The following is a 16,002-nucleotide window of genomic DNA, read 5'->3' as shown; positions in this document are numbered from 1 at the left end:
ACAGTGCAATTTACCAATCTTTAGGCAACAGGCAACAATTCATGAAAACCCAGTAAACGTGTCATGAAAAGCTAGTAAATGCATTAAAAAAACCTTTTCCTTTTCAAAATTTTACACAATGGAAGTACAATTACCATTTGTTTTTTTTTTTTCTTTTCAGTTCCTAAAAATGCTATTGTTCCAATCTTAACATCAAGTACATCATCGTATTAGTTCAGTTATCCCACTCTTACTCACACTACATTTCAGGCTTATCCAGGTTTTTAAGGAGCAAAATGCTTATACAAAATATTCAACAAGTTACTTTACACTGTATGGTATCTTTATTTAAGTTTCTGTTTGAATATGTTCACATACAAGACTTTTCTAAATAAAACTATTGTTTGTGGAGTTTCTGTTGAGTTTCATCTCATCCTCCTCACCAAAATGCTGGGAAAAACATACACTAACCATTCCTCTCTAGTGAAAACGATTTGTTATGAGGAGATTCAAAAGCCCTGAAATTAAACTGAGTATGGTGTTTTTACTGAAAGGCTGTAATGAAAACAAGCTAGTAAAATATGGTTTGGGGTTTAGTGAAAATACTTCACATGGCTGAATACGCCAAAGATGCTTTGTAGTTTGATCCTCTAAAAACATCATTACTAAAAGTCAAAGTAATCAGGCAACCAAACCAGAGTTGTTAGTTTTCCATCTGCTCTGACTTCACTTGGTAATTTACTTACTCTTTAAAGCACTAGGTTTTGAAGTGTGACTCCCTTTAGTCCCTGAGTAAGAAAAAATTAATAACCATTAATAACCATTGCAAAATAGATAGCTTCAGGCACTGTATTTTTAGCAGCGGTGGTATACTTTGTCTTTTTAAAATTCATTGTATTTATATCATGTCTGTGAGACACCTGACTAGAGGTAGGTGGGAATATTTCTTCTTTTCTCAACTGTACTCCAAATTTTGGTTCCTTAATAACCAAAACTGAGCAAAACAGACCTTTTGTCACTGTCCTGTTAAGTACTGAAGAAAAATTATGAAATATTTTTACAGACAAAAGTGAAGAGTTGTCAAAACTACTGAAAATGCAAGACATAGCTTGTAAGAAAGTAGAAAGTGTGCTCAGGGAGGAAGACTCTGTAAATATATTTCCTTTATGAAAATGCCGGGTGGCAAAGCTAAATTACATGAATGCACAAGGACCCATAGTTAATTTAATTTAATGTTATACTCCTGAATAAAACTAACACAGATCAACTATTTTTCAGGTCACTGAAGGCTACTTGAATTTATTCTTGAAACAGTTATTGCCTTCAGCAAAGATGCACATTCACTTGGAACCTTATCTTTAGTAGTCTGAGGCAGGCTACAGACATTGTTCATGACCCTTCTTTAAATCTGTACATGAAGGAATGTCAAGATAAATCAGCAGAATTTGTATTCATTGCATGGATGACACAAACACAGTTTCAATAAATACAAAAACATTGTCCACAAGCTTCCTTACAGTAAACACTGAAAACTGCTTATGTAGCTCTAAAATATACAAAACAGAGATATGTCTTGAGGAGAAACTTTTAGAAAGTTATGAACAGGAACTGTAGGGCAGATGGACATGGGAGGACAGCATATGCTCCTGAAACACAATTCTGTACACATTTGCATGGTCTGCTTTGGCACGATAGCCATAGCTGCTTTCATTATGAAATCAGAACAACATAACCTTAATGTTTTCTACCTTCCCTTTTTCCTCTTAAGTTTTTTGACAACTTCAATTTCCCATCATGGTCAACTACTTAATACACTTTAAAGCAGATCAAAAGTATCACTAAACAAATAAATAAATAAATAAAAATTTGCAAAGAAACTAGACTAGCAGAAAACCAAAGCAGTAGTCTCACCATGCTGTTTTCTTCCTGCATGAGCAAATCATCAAAAAGATCCCTGGCTGGTGATGGTTTAGAGAGTTCCTACTGATATGATCCACGTTCTGACTAATTCAATCATCTACTACTGCTTTACACATGGTTACCTTGGAATGTATTCAGCAAATTGCATTGAATCTAGGACTTTAGAGATGTTGAACCTAAACTCTTTGAGATGATCTCGGCACATCTGACCTCCTGCCATGCAGCCCAAGAGCAGGACTCAGCAGGGCACTCCATCTCTTTCTTTAAGGTCAGAGGTTTGACTTACACTTCTGCCACTTCATCTATTCCAGAATTGAGATGACAATTAAGAAAAGCTGATGGTGAATAGAATGACCCTGAAACTACAATGACTGAGAGCAAGTGCTGGGTGGAAGAGAAAGTGGGCAGTCCCAAGCACAAGCACACACATCAATGAAAGCAACAACTTTACCACCTAGCAAAAGGAAGAAGGCATAGGGGTTTCCACATGATCCTTCCCAGAATTCATGATGTTTATGAGACACAGGACAATGACAAAACATTGTTCTCTCTGTATCATGAAAATATTTGCTACATTCCTGTAAGTATGTTTAAGACTATTTGCTACATGACATGAACCATCAGTTCCTTGAGGGGTCTCCTCATACTCCTATTTTTAGTGCACGGAAATGGTGAACAGACAGTTGAGAATATCAAAACTGTCTATGTTAAAACATGCAGCTGACACAAGTGTAAATTGTGATGCCAAACATGACGGCATTTCTGTGTAAACATAGTTGTGATACAAGAAATAATTAAGAAGTTTCTGGTAGCTGAACACACCTAGCACAGGCTGTAAAGCAGCCCTTGTTGCAGCTATGTAGGCACCTTTCAAAAAGAAATGTTGCTGGGCTCACAAACGTTTCTTTTTAGAATATGATCTAATTTTAAAGGCCTGTTTGATGTGATTGCTTGACATTTAGACTTTTCCCCACAAGAGACAAGCAGTTGAAAAGATTTTCTCTCTGTCTTCGCTCTATTCAAAAGAAAGGCCAGCATTTATGAACTAAGGAAACCTTAGACCAAGGTCCCAATTGAGGTGTAACCAGAGGACAGACATGCATTAACCTCGTCACAAAACTTTTTAATAACTGTGACTAAAATCAGTCCTTTGCATGACTGACCTTTGATAAGCCAGGAGAGATATGACAAGAACCTTTACTGACAATAGACTCTCAATGATTTCAAATGAAGTAAATACACTGGAACAGAGCGATAAGGACCTGAAGCTTAGTTTACGTTACTGTCAGTTACCCACAGCAAGAACATTTTTAAATATGGTCACAACTCAAGGCAATCGGATCCTTTCCTAGAGTTTATACAGTATCATCTGCTTTTTCAGAGGACAATTCTAACATACTGATAAGGTCTAGTGTCAGAACAGAAAGACTGTCAAGAAATATGAACATAAAACAATTAAACATAATGTAAAGGAAGATTTAGATTAATGAAATACAAATTAAGCAAGTAGCACACTCAGGAATAATTTGTTATATTAAACAGACATGTTTGAAGTTTCTTGGTGCATCCCCTATCATATCTGGATTAAGTCGGGTGTCTAATGCTTTCTATCTGCTCTTGTAGCCCCAGCTTCTGAGAAGGGTAGGAGACAGGAGAAAAGCAAACACTTTAGGGCCACTGTTGTGAAAAGATTATATCATCTGAGGCAACCCCACTGGCATAACCTTATTGCAAGAAACTGTATGACTAATTTAGTATTTTAGGGCCCTGCACCTCCAAATTCTGAGTAACAGAAAACACTGGCAACAGTTGTGAATGCCTGGTATATGGTCTTTTCCTGGTTTGTATGTCAGTGTGATCCATCTTCAAGACAGTTAACTGCAAATGGGGGCAGGGTGAAGAATAAAAAAAAGGAGCTAATGTCCTCAATAGAAGACACAGGAAAGGGAAAAGAATCAAACTCACAGTTAAACTCACAAAGAAATTAAGAACAGTAAGTAAAATACAAGCTTGAAAACTGTACCAGAAGATGAGGACTTTAATCTAACACCTGCACGACTCTCTTTCTTAATTTGTTGGATGGTACACTAGAGTTTTTCTCCCTTATTTTGTTAAAAAGTTCAGCTATCATCCATCTTCTCTGCACTATTTAATACTGTGAGATTAAACTTTCTCATCATCACTATTATCACATCTTTTATTTAATCACCTATTTTCTTCAGGGCCAGAAGAACTTCCTGTGATTAGGTTTACTCTGGGCTACAGACTAGTTTTGCCCCATGCTGATTCAGCAAGAAATCAATAGTTTAACTCATTTGTAATTCAATGGATCACCTAATTAGCAGCCTTCCAAAAATGAAATTAGTTAATTACATATAACTTTTTCAGAAAGATTAAACGATACCCGACTCATTTTCCCATGGTAATTTTTTATTTCCACCCTAAATCACTGCTCTTTGTTCCACATGTATTTTTCATCGTATAGCTATTGCTAATCTCCTGGAGACATGAATGTCAGGCCATGTAAGCATGGATGTTCGTTATGTGCCTAATTAATCAGTCCAAGTAGGCAGGTCTAGGAATTTCAATGGATCTATATTTTCACGTCTCAGGGCTATTACAGGAAGATGATGGATTTAGAGAGGCTCTGCAGTAATTTATAAGAACAGTGTGACTTGTCTGACTATTGTGAATTGTATGAACTGTGGAAGTGTATGGGTTAATGCAAAAGAAAGCTGCCTGGGGAAAAGACAGGGGAGAATAAAATGACAAAAGTCCCTTTTCACCAAATATTCGAGAGCTGTTAAGGAACAATACTAGAATTATCAGCATTGACTATTTTGCCTTCTGTCCAGTCAACCTTTAAAATAACTTTTGCAGAGAATATGAAAAGCACATGAACACGGGCAAACAAACAAAACTACTGCTAGGATAAAATGGGATAGATCTTCGAAAACAGGGACAGCTCCTTTCACCCAGAGGGAAGGCCACACCTCTGAGAGATATGAGCATAGGTAACATCAGCATGACATTAGCACAGACACATTTGTGCAAATTATTGGGTGGGGTTTTTTAAATCTTCCTTTTTCTCCAGATTTTTTCACTTTAGTAAAAAAACAAATAGTGCCGCTTTATGATCCACTAGTCTTACACTCCAAAGAGAAAGCTGCAGGAACCCAAATTCCATCAGATCTACTACAGAGTTCTGTAGCCAAGCTAGGAATTGGGGAATCTCCAAGTCTCCTCTGCAGTAAAAATTAAAGAATGTAAGTGGATACCTAGAGGTGGACACTCGCTTCACTGCACTGTTCAGCTCTCACACTGACATTGATCTAAAAAGACCCTAAACATGGAATTTTCAGGAATACATTGACAGATGATTTATAGAAGAAGGAGCATCTCCTTAAGTTTAATACTAATTTATTTTCTACTTTAGAAATCAATAAAATATGCATTCTAGGGAATACATACTTTTAAGACATGGAGGGGAAAATGAAGTTTAACAGCAGAAACATTCTAGATTAAGGCCCAAGGACAGCACAGACTTTTTAGTTCCTCCCTTCTATAAACTATTGCCAATCCAAAAATACCTATCTAATGTCTTTTTGGGCCTCACCTCTGGGAAATGTCATCCTTACATTTTACCTCTTGTTGGTGCCTGCATCTTGTTTTGACAGATCACTGTGTACTCCTGGGGGGGGGTGGGAGGTGGGGCAGGGAACAGAGAGGCATATGGGACAGAGATACTAACTATATTTTAAACTAAGGAAAGCAAAGGAATTAGAAATAGGAAATCTAAATTTATTGAGATTACCCCTAAGCAAAAGACTGCTTTCTGCACAGAAAGCACTCTTCCTACATGTAAAATCTCTCGCTCTCTTCTTGTTCTAATTGTTCAGGATGCATCTGCCTTAAAGGACTTCCATGGCATGTGACGGTACAGCACAGAAATTATTTCTGAGTTATCCAGAACTGTCTAGAATTTATTAGGGAAATAGCCCTTACTGTAGGTGTAATTCAGCCATTAAATTGTGTAATTAGCCATTTTATGATTCATCAGTGTTGGCCCATTTGTTTTGAAGTACAATAAAAATAGACACAGGGAGAAACAACTCCATTAAGTTTCTAAGCAATACATATGTTTTCCATTACATTTTCCACAAGATTTATCACTATAGTGAGGTTGGTAAAAAACCCGCTAGTGCTGCAGTGGTCAGCTGCAGATAAATCTTTTTGGGATTTTTCCTAAGTGGAGCTATAGCACATTAGTCATTAGACTATAGCTATAGTCATTAATATAGACTCAACCTGAATTGACAAGTATTTCTACATAAAAGCAGAAAAAGGACACACAGTAAAATGAAATAAAACATATGTGCTAAAAGAAACAAAGAGGAGGTGGGGGACACATGACCAAGAGAGCTGAGGAAGTTTATTTAGGACGTTTGGTGACAAAACTGTTTGCAGTGGCTTGTCACACTTCCTCCATTTTTCCCCTCCCTGTCTCACAGGCTGATTCTCCTGCAGTCTTCTCTGACTGTCATGAACAACATGTAAACTTTTAATTCTGGGCCATCACTAGCATCAATCCTTCCAACCATATACCAAAATGTAATTTAAAAATTCAGTAATGTGGTGTATGCACAGGGTATGCTTACTTAAAGCGTTTTGGCTTTCATCCAAGAAGAAAATAATTGTTCAGTAATGTAGTTTACATTTTAAACTCAATTTGTATCGATATACAACACCTTCCTTGAAATTGCTGTCTTCTTGATTATAAGTAGAAATATCCCGTCCCTTTTATAAAGAAAAAGATGCTGACAGTTCAATGTGGATGTACATTTTAGTGCCAGCCATAATATGGTATCAGTATGTACCCAACCAATCCCCGGAAACTTTATGTTTTCATTTAGCTTTCTTAGAGATGAGAACACATGATAAACCTATCAGAGCTACCATCCCTCAACCTTGCCTGGCAGGCTGGGTGATAGAGCCTGCTTTACATTCAGACAGAAGACAAATTAGAGTCCACTGTGCTCAGGCTTCACGCTCTATTCTTGCAACAGAAGTCATTCATCTCATCACCTTGATTGAGAGATACTGGGCAGTGTGCTGGGAAAGGGGGGAGGAGGATGAAGTAAAAAATCAAGGCAAGGAAGAAAAGTGCAAGGGAGAAGAGCAAAAAGAATTCAGGGCCTCATAAGCAACCCGAAGTAAAAAAGCATGATAATGTGCAGAGACAGAATAAAAGCTAAGGTCACATTCTCAAAACTGCATTTCAGTTAATGAATGTGTTTCTAGAATCAGATTATATATTACCGAGCACAAACAGATTTAGAACAAGATGTTTCAATTGCTTGAAAAAAAGAGTCCTTCCACTAATAGACAAGTAAGTGTATGGTGTGGCATGCAGCTTGAGAAACAAAGGCTCAAGCACTGCCAGGTTAACAGATAACGGGATGGAGCCTTTAGGCCATGAACCTCGGGGAAACTAAACAAGGTGGCAGCATCGTTGCCGGCCCCCTGCTGGGACAGGCTCCAGGAAAAAGTGTCCCCTATTGTTAAGGTCTATCTGCTGTCCGACGAGGTTTTAGAAGTTCTATTAGCATGGTAAGACAGAGATGCTGCTGGGACAGCAAAACGTTGACCAATCAGATGTAGCCCACGAACACCGTATGTTTGACAGAAAGCAGCCGTCTGCAGAGCATATGAACAGGAATGGTTCTTCACAATAAATCGACTCTTGCTTGCATCAAGCTGTGTCCCGTCTCTCTGCGTCGCGGCAGTATGGCACCATAAACAGCTATCTATAATACAGTCTAACTGTAATGAATAAAATATTTATTTAAAAAAAAAGTCCAAAAGAAATGAAGATTTGTATTCTTAAAAACTGCAAGACATGTTAAGCTAGTTTTAAGTCAAAACGCAATGTGGACCAAGAACTCCGTAACAGAAGTGCTTCACTGACAAACTCAAGAGACATTATTGTTTTCATGCCCCTTAACTACCTTTTTGTTCTACACCTCCTGTAGAAAGGCAGTAGAGACAGCACCGTGGCCATGTCATCAGAAAGCAAAGTCCTGAAGGTACCCGGGACTTACACTACTGACAGCTTCAGATTACCTTGCTTACCACAAAAGGTAACTTACTTTTATAAAAAAAAAAAGTATGCAAATACATAGTACGGAAGAATAAATATAATCTGGCTCTTTAAGCATTGTTTTACAAAATATATTTAATATAAAGTTAGAGGACAGGAAAGCGGCATGTATCCCACAATCACACTGTTACTGTAAACACAGAATTTCCTCCTAAAGATCAATGGACCCAGTAAAACAATAAATTAAAAAAAAAAATTCCACAGCAATTATTCTATTTATCTATACAGTGTTCTGATTATGAAGCCAAGCACTTTTCAGTAATGCTTTAACCAGGTTAATTAATGTCATTTCTATTACACTCCAAGAGTAAACATTTGAAGCTTCTGATATTTCATTTAATTCAAAGCGATATTTCAAGATGACATGCTTCTTCTCTTCCCCTAAACATTAACATCATCTACCTCTGCCACCCATACTTTGGCAAAAGTTCTATGAAAGTTGGCAGTATTAGTACATCACAAAGCCAAACCATGAAACCATGGTGCATCCCTTCATCATCTCTAAGGTTAACTCTGTTTCATTACTATCTGACATAATTAAGGCAGCATATTTGAAGTCTTGCATGACAGTTACCCTACCTAACAATTTGCAACTAAATTTTAAGATAGGCAAATATGTAACTTCATGACACAAAACCCCTTGGAATACAAGTTTTGTTTTTCCTAAAGTATACCTGTCCATTTTCTATTCAACTGTTACTCAGGAGACAGAAGAAATGCTCAGGGAACTATAAAATAGCTAGTATTTTATTCTTCTTGAGTTAAAAATTTAGCCTTCCCTCAGTTTAAAAAAAATGTCCTTGATTAGAGTAAAATAAAAAGTCACAACATTTTATTTTTACCTGAAAGGATTTAATTCTTAAACACAGTATCATTTTAATATTATTAGAAATTTTATTAACACAAATCTCTTTCTATAACCTCTGTAAATTAACTGCTTGACAAAAGTATAATAATAAGCAGGAATATTCAGTCGTATTACTCTTTCAAGACTTTTCATTTCAGTGCATCTTCAAAACATATTTATGGATGTGCCATCTTAATTCCTCATGCAAAGGTTGATTAATCTCTAATAATGCTAGTATCAATAATAATAAATGAAATTTTGATTTGCATTTTGTCATTCTCTTATAAATTTAAACTGACTAAAGAAGTCTTGCAGTAAATTTCTCAGATTGTAATTTGTTAAAGTGGAAGCCTAAGTAATTTATCAGAAGATACACATGCAACAAATGTTTTACTTGGGAAAAAAAATAAACAGCAAACTACTCAGAAAGGAGATGATAAAATTATTCAACTTACTTGTTATAGGTAATTCTTTCTGAATTTCATCCCTGAGTAAAAAAAGTAATTTGCTTTCAATTTAAAAATTGAAAATATATTAGCAATTAAAAGTTCATGCTTTCTTGGTTTTGTCCATTGGTCACATGGAATTGTCATTGGTTCATTTATGTAACTAACAAATGTATCACAAACTGGAAGTCACATGGTGATATTTTTCTACCACATGTGTGTTGCAATTCATGATGTCTGGAAAGTATATAAGCCTTCCAAAGCAATGACAAACAATTTTCAATGCCTCTATACGTCTAACAAATGCAAACGTCACAGCTTATATTTCAAATAGCATATCTGTTCATAAAATTCTTCCTTTTTTCTTACAATATTGCCTTTTGTAACAATTCAAATATCAAAATGACAAATGAACATAAATATTTTTGGTAAATATGCAGCCACTGTGGCTTAAAATGCTCTTTTTATATTTCTAGCAATAAAGAAACTAGTACTTACATACTCAAGGAAAATTAATACAAAATATTGCAAATACAGCCAAATGTAAAGATCTACAGCCATTTTTAATTAGACACTCCCAAATTAGTACTTTTAATCTAATTTTGTAGGTACCTGAGCTGATCAGCAGATATTAAGTGGCTTGCTAAGAGTCACACACAGACATGTTAGAATGTGTTGAACCCTCTCCAAATCAGTACATTCCCCCCAGGGTAGACCTTTATGAGGATAAAACTGACAACCACTTTTATCCTGCAATCTTTAATTTAGACTAGAAAAACAAGTTCTCAGAAAAGTCAAATACATGCTCATTATCAACCAGGATAAAAATGACAGTCACCAGGGATAATAAATACAAAATGATTCCACTATCATTCCACAGATTTTTTAGGAAATTAAATTTCAGTGATTAAATATAATAATTTAAAGATGAAAAATAATGCTTTAAAATAACATAACACATTACAGAATAGCAAGGTGCATTAAATGAAGCACAAAAGCTTTGATTAACCACAAAACCAAAAAGCTATTATGAAGTGCATGAAGAAAAAAAAAAAATAGCATTCACCTAAGCTTCTTAAGTGGTAGGTCTGACAATATGATGCTGAAAAAGGGAATGGATACACTCACATATTTAAAAAAGGTATGTTTTCTACATCTGTACTAGGGATCTTTTTAATCAGTATGTATTTTTATTGTACCCCCCACATATAATATTCTATTTAATTATATTTCTAAACAATCCATACACTTAGTGAATTTCTTTTTAATTCCTTTTTTACTTTCATTAGAAGTAAAATATTTTTAAACAGCGTTAGGCTTATGATACAGGCAAAATACTGCAATTTATTTCACTAAGCAAGGACATCTTACATACAATTTGCAAGCTTCTGAGATATTGAAAGTTAATGAAACTGCAGATCAATAGGATTAGAAAGGTGAGTCACAGTCATTGTGATCCGTAGAGCTGTAAACTCTAAGGCTGTTTCTGAAACTGCTAATAATCAGATTCTTCCTGCCCTTGTATTTTCTGAAAGTAGTAAAGCAGAAAATATAGTTGTGCAAATGACACCACATTTGGAGCAGTTTCATGAAAAATGATGGTTAAGGAAAAACGTTCTGTATGTCATACTCCCAAGTTAAAAACTATCTTGAAGAGAAACAAATTTCCTTAAGACCACCCTAAATGTTGGCATCACCCTGTTAAAAAGTTTGTTTTTTTTTTTCAGGACAGTAAAATCTGGGCTAGCACTGAAAGCCACGCGGAGTCCTTACACATTCCTTCCAGGTTGGAGAAAGTAATGTAAAGGGTAAAATGTGAAGAATAGGAAAGTTGCCTTGCTGTAATTATGTACTAAGAATAGTAACAGTAACTACAAGTACATTTCTATCAGTATTGTTACAGTATACACAACACTTAGAAAAGATATTGAAATCATGAGAAATTTCTTCAACTCAATTAATGAAAATTTTACTGCAAAATTGCCATGGAGTTCCTTGGTTGCAGTACTTTTCTACTCTTCCAATCACGTGATTTAAAAAAAAAATCTGTCTTTATCAATTTTAAATGACAAGGTCATTTCAGATGTAAAATAATTAATTATACAAAGTCTCTACACAAACCAAGTCATTTTCTTTTTGTGACAGGTGTCATCTATGGTGCCTGAACATAAAAGGCTTCAAAAGAAAACTAAAAAGACCTTGCATCGAGCATAAGCTAGTTTTGCTGTAAGTACTTGCCTATTACAGGTCGAAGCATGAAACAGAGACAGGAACAAAAAGAAGCTTCAAATGTCACATGCCTGTATGACATTCAGGAACTGTTTCTATGGGTAGATTGCACCAGTTACAGAGCTGGCATCCTTGACCATCAAAAGTGTGAAGAACTAAAAAAAAAAGGGTTTAGGCATCTTAAAAAAAATAATCTGTTGAACACATTTTTCATGTGTGAGCATGTATGCACACATGGTTGTGTCATTTTGTAGACCCATCCCAGTGCTTTATGAGACATCTCAAAAGCAGAAACATGAACTACTATTTTTATGTAAAAGAATACAGCTATCAACCCAAATGAGAATTCCACCTACCAAGTGATAGGTGGATATGATGCAGTGGTATTTTTGATATTTCTAGGCACTAGCATGAGAGAAGTTTACAATGTCGTTGCTAATATTTGTAGGATTCCTGAAACTATCACTCACTGCATTTATAAAGACCTGCCCTATTTGACTTTTGTTGAGATCACAGATATAATAAAATCTGTTTAAAAATTACATAGGAATATTTAACTGTCAAAAAAGACCTAGCATTCTCAAGAAGATTTAAGATTAATTTATTATTCCAGTTGTATAATTCCTCAGTGACCTTCTTCAATGTATATCAGGATAACCAGCATTTCATCTTTTCATGCTTATCTCAAGCCTTTTCTATGGTCACTAGCAGCATAAGCACTGTTTACTCACACCATCTTCTTAAAGACACTCAAATAATAAAAGTTGGTAAACTTTCCCTCCCACTCACCTTTTATTTCCTTTTTTAGGTAAGCTTTTAATAAAAGGCAATATTGAGAATGCAGTCAAGCAAAATACAACAAGGAAAAGCTCCTAGCATATCTGTTAAAATTCCATTCAGTTTGGCTGTGATTCCAGTTAAACCACAATAGGCCTAATTAACTACAAAAATAATTCTAAAGTTCCACAGAAAGCTTCCAACTTACAGAATGAAGCATAAGCATTAGTCTTCAAAAAATTAACATTAATCTGTTGGAATAAAAACATTATTAAGATAATGACGACAAAGTACAGAAAGTCTGGTCAGTAAGAATTATTAAAATGAAATGAAAGAAGCAAATGAAGTATTTTCAAGCATCATTAAGGCTTTGCTTCTTTTTCAGGCCCAATCTACTTGGAAAAGGATTCATAAGAAAAATTCTAAATGCCATCTAAAGAGTACTTTTGTTGTTATAGATTAAAGAAAGAGTTTCCTACACAAACACATAAACATCATACACATTGCTATTCTACAACACTAATTGGCTTGTACTTATTGATAAATGTTTCTTTTAGTGAAGAACTTTCAGTCATTGTGTATCACTAGTCACAGTGTCTGATCTCACTTGGATTTGTTGGACAAGATCAAGACATAAGCATGCAGTTCTCAGTCCAGAAGCAGAAATTCTGTAAAATCTCACTGAAGTTACACATCCATTTGGTATCACAGGTGATAAAGTAAAAAGAGGCTAAGAGTATCTTTTATTGCCATGGCAACAGATCTAGTTTCAGTTTTCTGCAGTTGACAATATAACCTTGACAGTGAAAAAGGATTGTGGCCATCCAGTGAGAGTAAGCCAAACAACATTTTCTTTGGCAGGGCTCAATAACCCAAAATAGCCTAGCAGTTTGCTAGTTAACTATCAATTCCCTCCTAAACAGATCATCAATATTGAATATTCAGTAATGCGTTATCAAAACCTTTTTCACCCTGAATGAAAGCAGATTTACTTTGACACTGGCAAGGTAATTTAATGCCCTTAAACTGGGCAGTAAGCTAGACAGTTGCCATTAGCGTCCCACACTATAGATTTGTGCCCCTCCAACTTGCTACTTCTCACTGGAAAATATTACACAGGTAAGTTCAGTGCTTTGCCAATGAGACAAAAACATGGCTTTATGCATTCTGTTCAGGTTCACAGCTCAGTTTTGCCAAGTTATGCAGATAAATCAGCTCTAAGCCACTGACTCTGAGATTCAATAAAGTTCTTTCTTTGGAAAGATACAAGCCTTTCAAACCTACTTCATGATTTACAAAAGCATCACTAATAAGTGTTCCTCTTAAAGCCCTAGACTGTACTTTCATATGATGGGATTTGTTGTCTTCAGTGAAAGGTGATAATAACAACCTGGGACTTCAGGCATCCAAAGATTTAACTGACAGCCTGCCCTAGACATAAAAGGGCTACCTGCACATTGCTTATATAGCAGTAGCAGCAGCAGACAGTAATTATACATTTAATTGGAGTTCTAGTCATGTCTCATAAATGAGCCAACATTTATAATCAGCTCCAAGAACCATTCTCAGCTCAGGCCATATGACTCAGGCAGGACTCGTATGTAAATAAACACATTTCTGTTCCCCCTCCCACTTTCACAAAAACAGTATTTTATCAAGTTCTGATTTTTTCTTTTCTCTTGTCATACATTTGTGGACTCATTAAACCAGATTTCCATATACTCATGTTTACAATTATATAGATTTTATGGCACATCCAAGTCAGTTGTCTATCACCAGAACCAATGGCAGGTAGGCATTTTCTTACTTAGTGCTGCTTATGATACAGGTGCTCATTTACATATGTAAAAACATTGAAATACAATAGAAAATTTGGCTCACATTTAGAGTGGGTGGGAGCAAAAGGGGAGGCTCAGGTAGGTTCTATTATTTTAAAGAGGAAAATCACAGGTGCTTTAACACCTATTCAAAATACACCCTCCAAAACAAGAAAAGCCTCTGACAGCAATATAACCTAGTGATGGTATCTTTTCAGGTTTCCTTTTTTTCCCTTCCTCTGCAGGTGTGTTGAACTGTGGCTGTGGACAATAAGCACATTCATACACCTAGAAGCAGAGCCAGCATACCTTCGGGGAAAAAAGGTTAAAATGGTTAAGGTGGTAGAAGTGTTATTCCTGTCTTAATTCACTATTTAGGTGTACAATTATTTTCACACACCAGGAAAGCACATGTGTTTATTTTTCAGAACACAATTCAATACACCCAGCACAAATGAACCTGTGATTCTTACAAGCATCTAAAGTTTACCTTATTTTCAGAGTTCTAAAACCATACAGCCCTAATTATTACCCATTAACATTCCTCACAATATTTGCTGCTTGTTGAAATACCTGCCTTGCCCCTCCTATGGGCAGTTTTTTCCGCTACTGGTGCCAAAGACCTTGTAGCTTTACCAAGTAAAGCATCATCAAGAGGGACATACAGGACACAGGTATAACTTTAACTTTTGAGAGGAGAAGACATTTCCTTCTCCAAAAGTTTTTCTTTCAGAAGAAGCGTTACTAATTTTTACAAGCCTTTTTCTTGCCCTTGGGAGTCAAGGGCTATACCATATAGGGATTGTCCTCTATTTTTAATTTTATTTTCTGTAATATTCACAGACCATAGACAATTTGTCCTGACTGAGACTTCAGGCAACAATATGACTACTGCATTTAGTGAAATGGGAAATATATCACATATATGCAGAATTAGGGACAACAGTTCACTTGGATCAGTTACTCCTTCCCATGTGTATGCATATTTACTCTTTACAGTACGTATTCTTCCTCATTCGTTGTTCTTTCTTCATTTTAAATGTTAATATGCAAGAAGAAAATGTACTGAAAAATTTGTTGTTCTTTTATCTGCTGCACACGGGAATTTGCTTTAGTACTTGCAAGAAAATAAAGTAAAAGAGAATCAATAGCTTCCCCCCCACACCTTTTTTTTTTTTTAAGAAACTTCTAGACACATACTTTCTGGATAACATCTGCAGCTTAGCAAGAGATTTATATTGTATAACAAGGAGAGCACATCTCAAAACTTCATTCATTTTTCAGTGGGTAGACATTTCTCATCTCTAATAGGCCTTTGCTCAAAAGCTGAAGTTATTCCAGCAAGACTCATGCTCCGATATATTCATTCCTGAACTCACATTATCATACATTTGATCTTTTATTTGCTTGCAGAAAGTATCAGCTTTCTGCCTGCACTTGTTTTTCTTCAGGAGATAAATCAATCAATCCCCAGCATTTCTGCTTGTACTGTTGCATACAGTACACAGTTACTGGATTGGGATAACAATGTCAATATTATTTTACCCGTTTTCATTTGTTTAATATCTGAATCAAATAAACAAAACTTTAAATGTGATGAAAAAAAGCATAAACCTCAAAAGAGTTAATGGGCAACGTTGATCAACTCTGTTCAGTTCTGTCAGTGTATAGAAGGAATGTGATTTTTTTTTTAGTTACTGCAAAATGACTTCCTTGCTTTCGTTAGGTTTATACATTCTGCACATCTGCGTTCTTCGCTCATCTGCTGACTTACAAACATTCTGGATTTCACATTCCAAAGTATGAGGGTTGTTAAAAAAGACAACC

The sequence above is a fragment of the Gallinula chloropus genome, assembly GCF_964237585.1.
Source record: "Gallinula chloropus genome assembly, contig: HAP1_SCAFFOLD_160, whole genome shotgun sequence".
Classification (NCBI taxonomy): Eukaryota; Metazoa; Chordata; class Aves; order Gruiformes; family Rallidae; genus Gallinula; species Gallinula chloropus.
The sequence above is the reverse complement of the archived record's forward strand: the minus strand, read 5'-3'. Positions refer to the sequence as shown.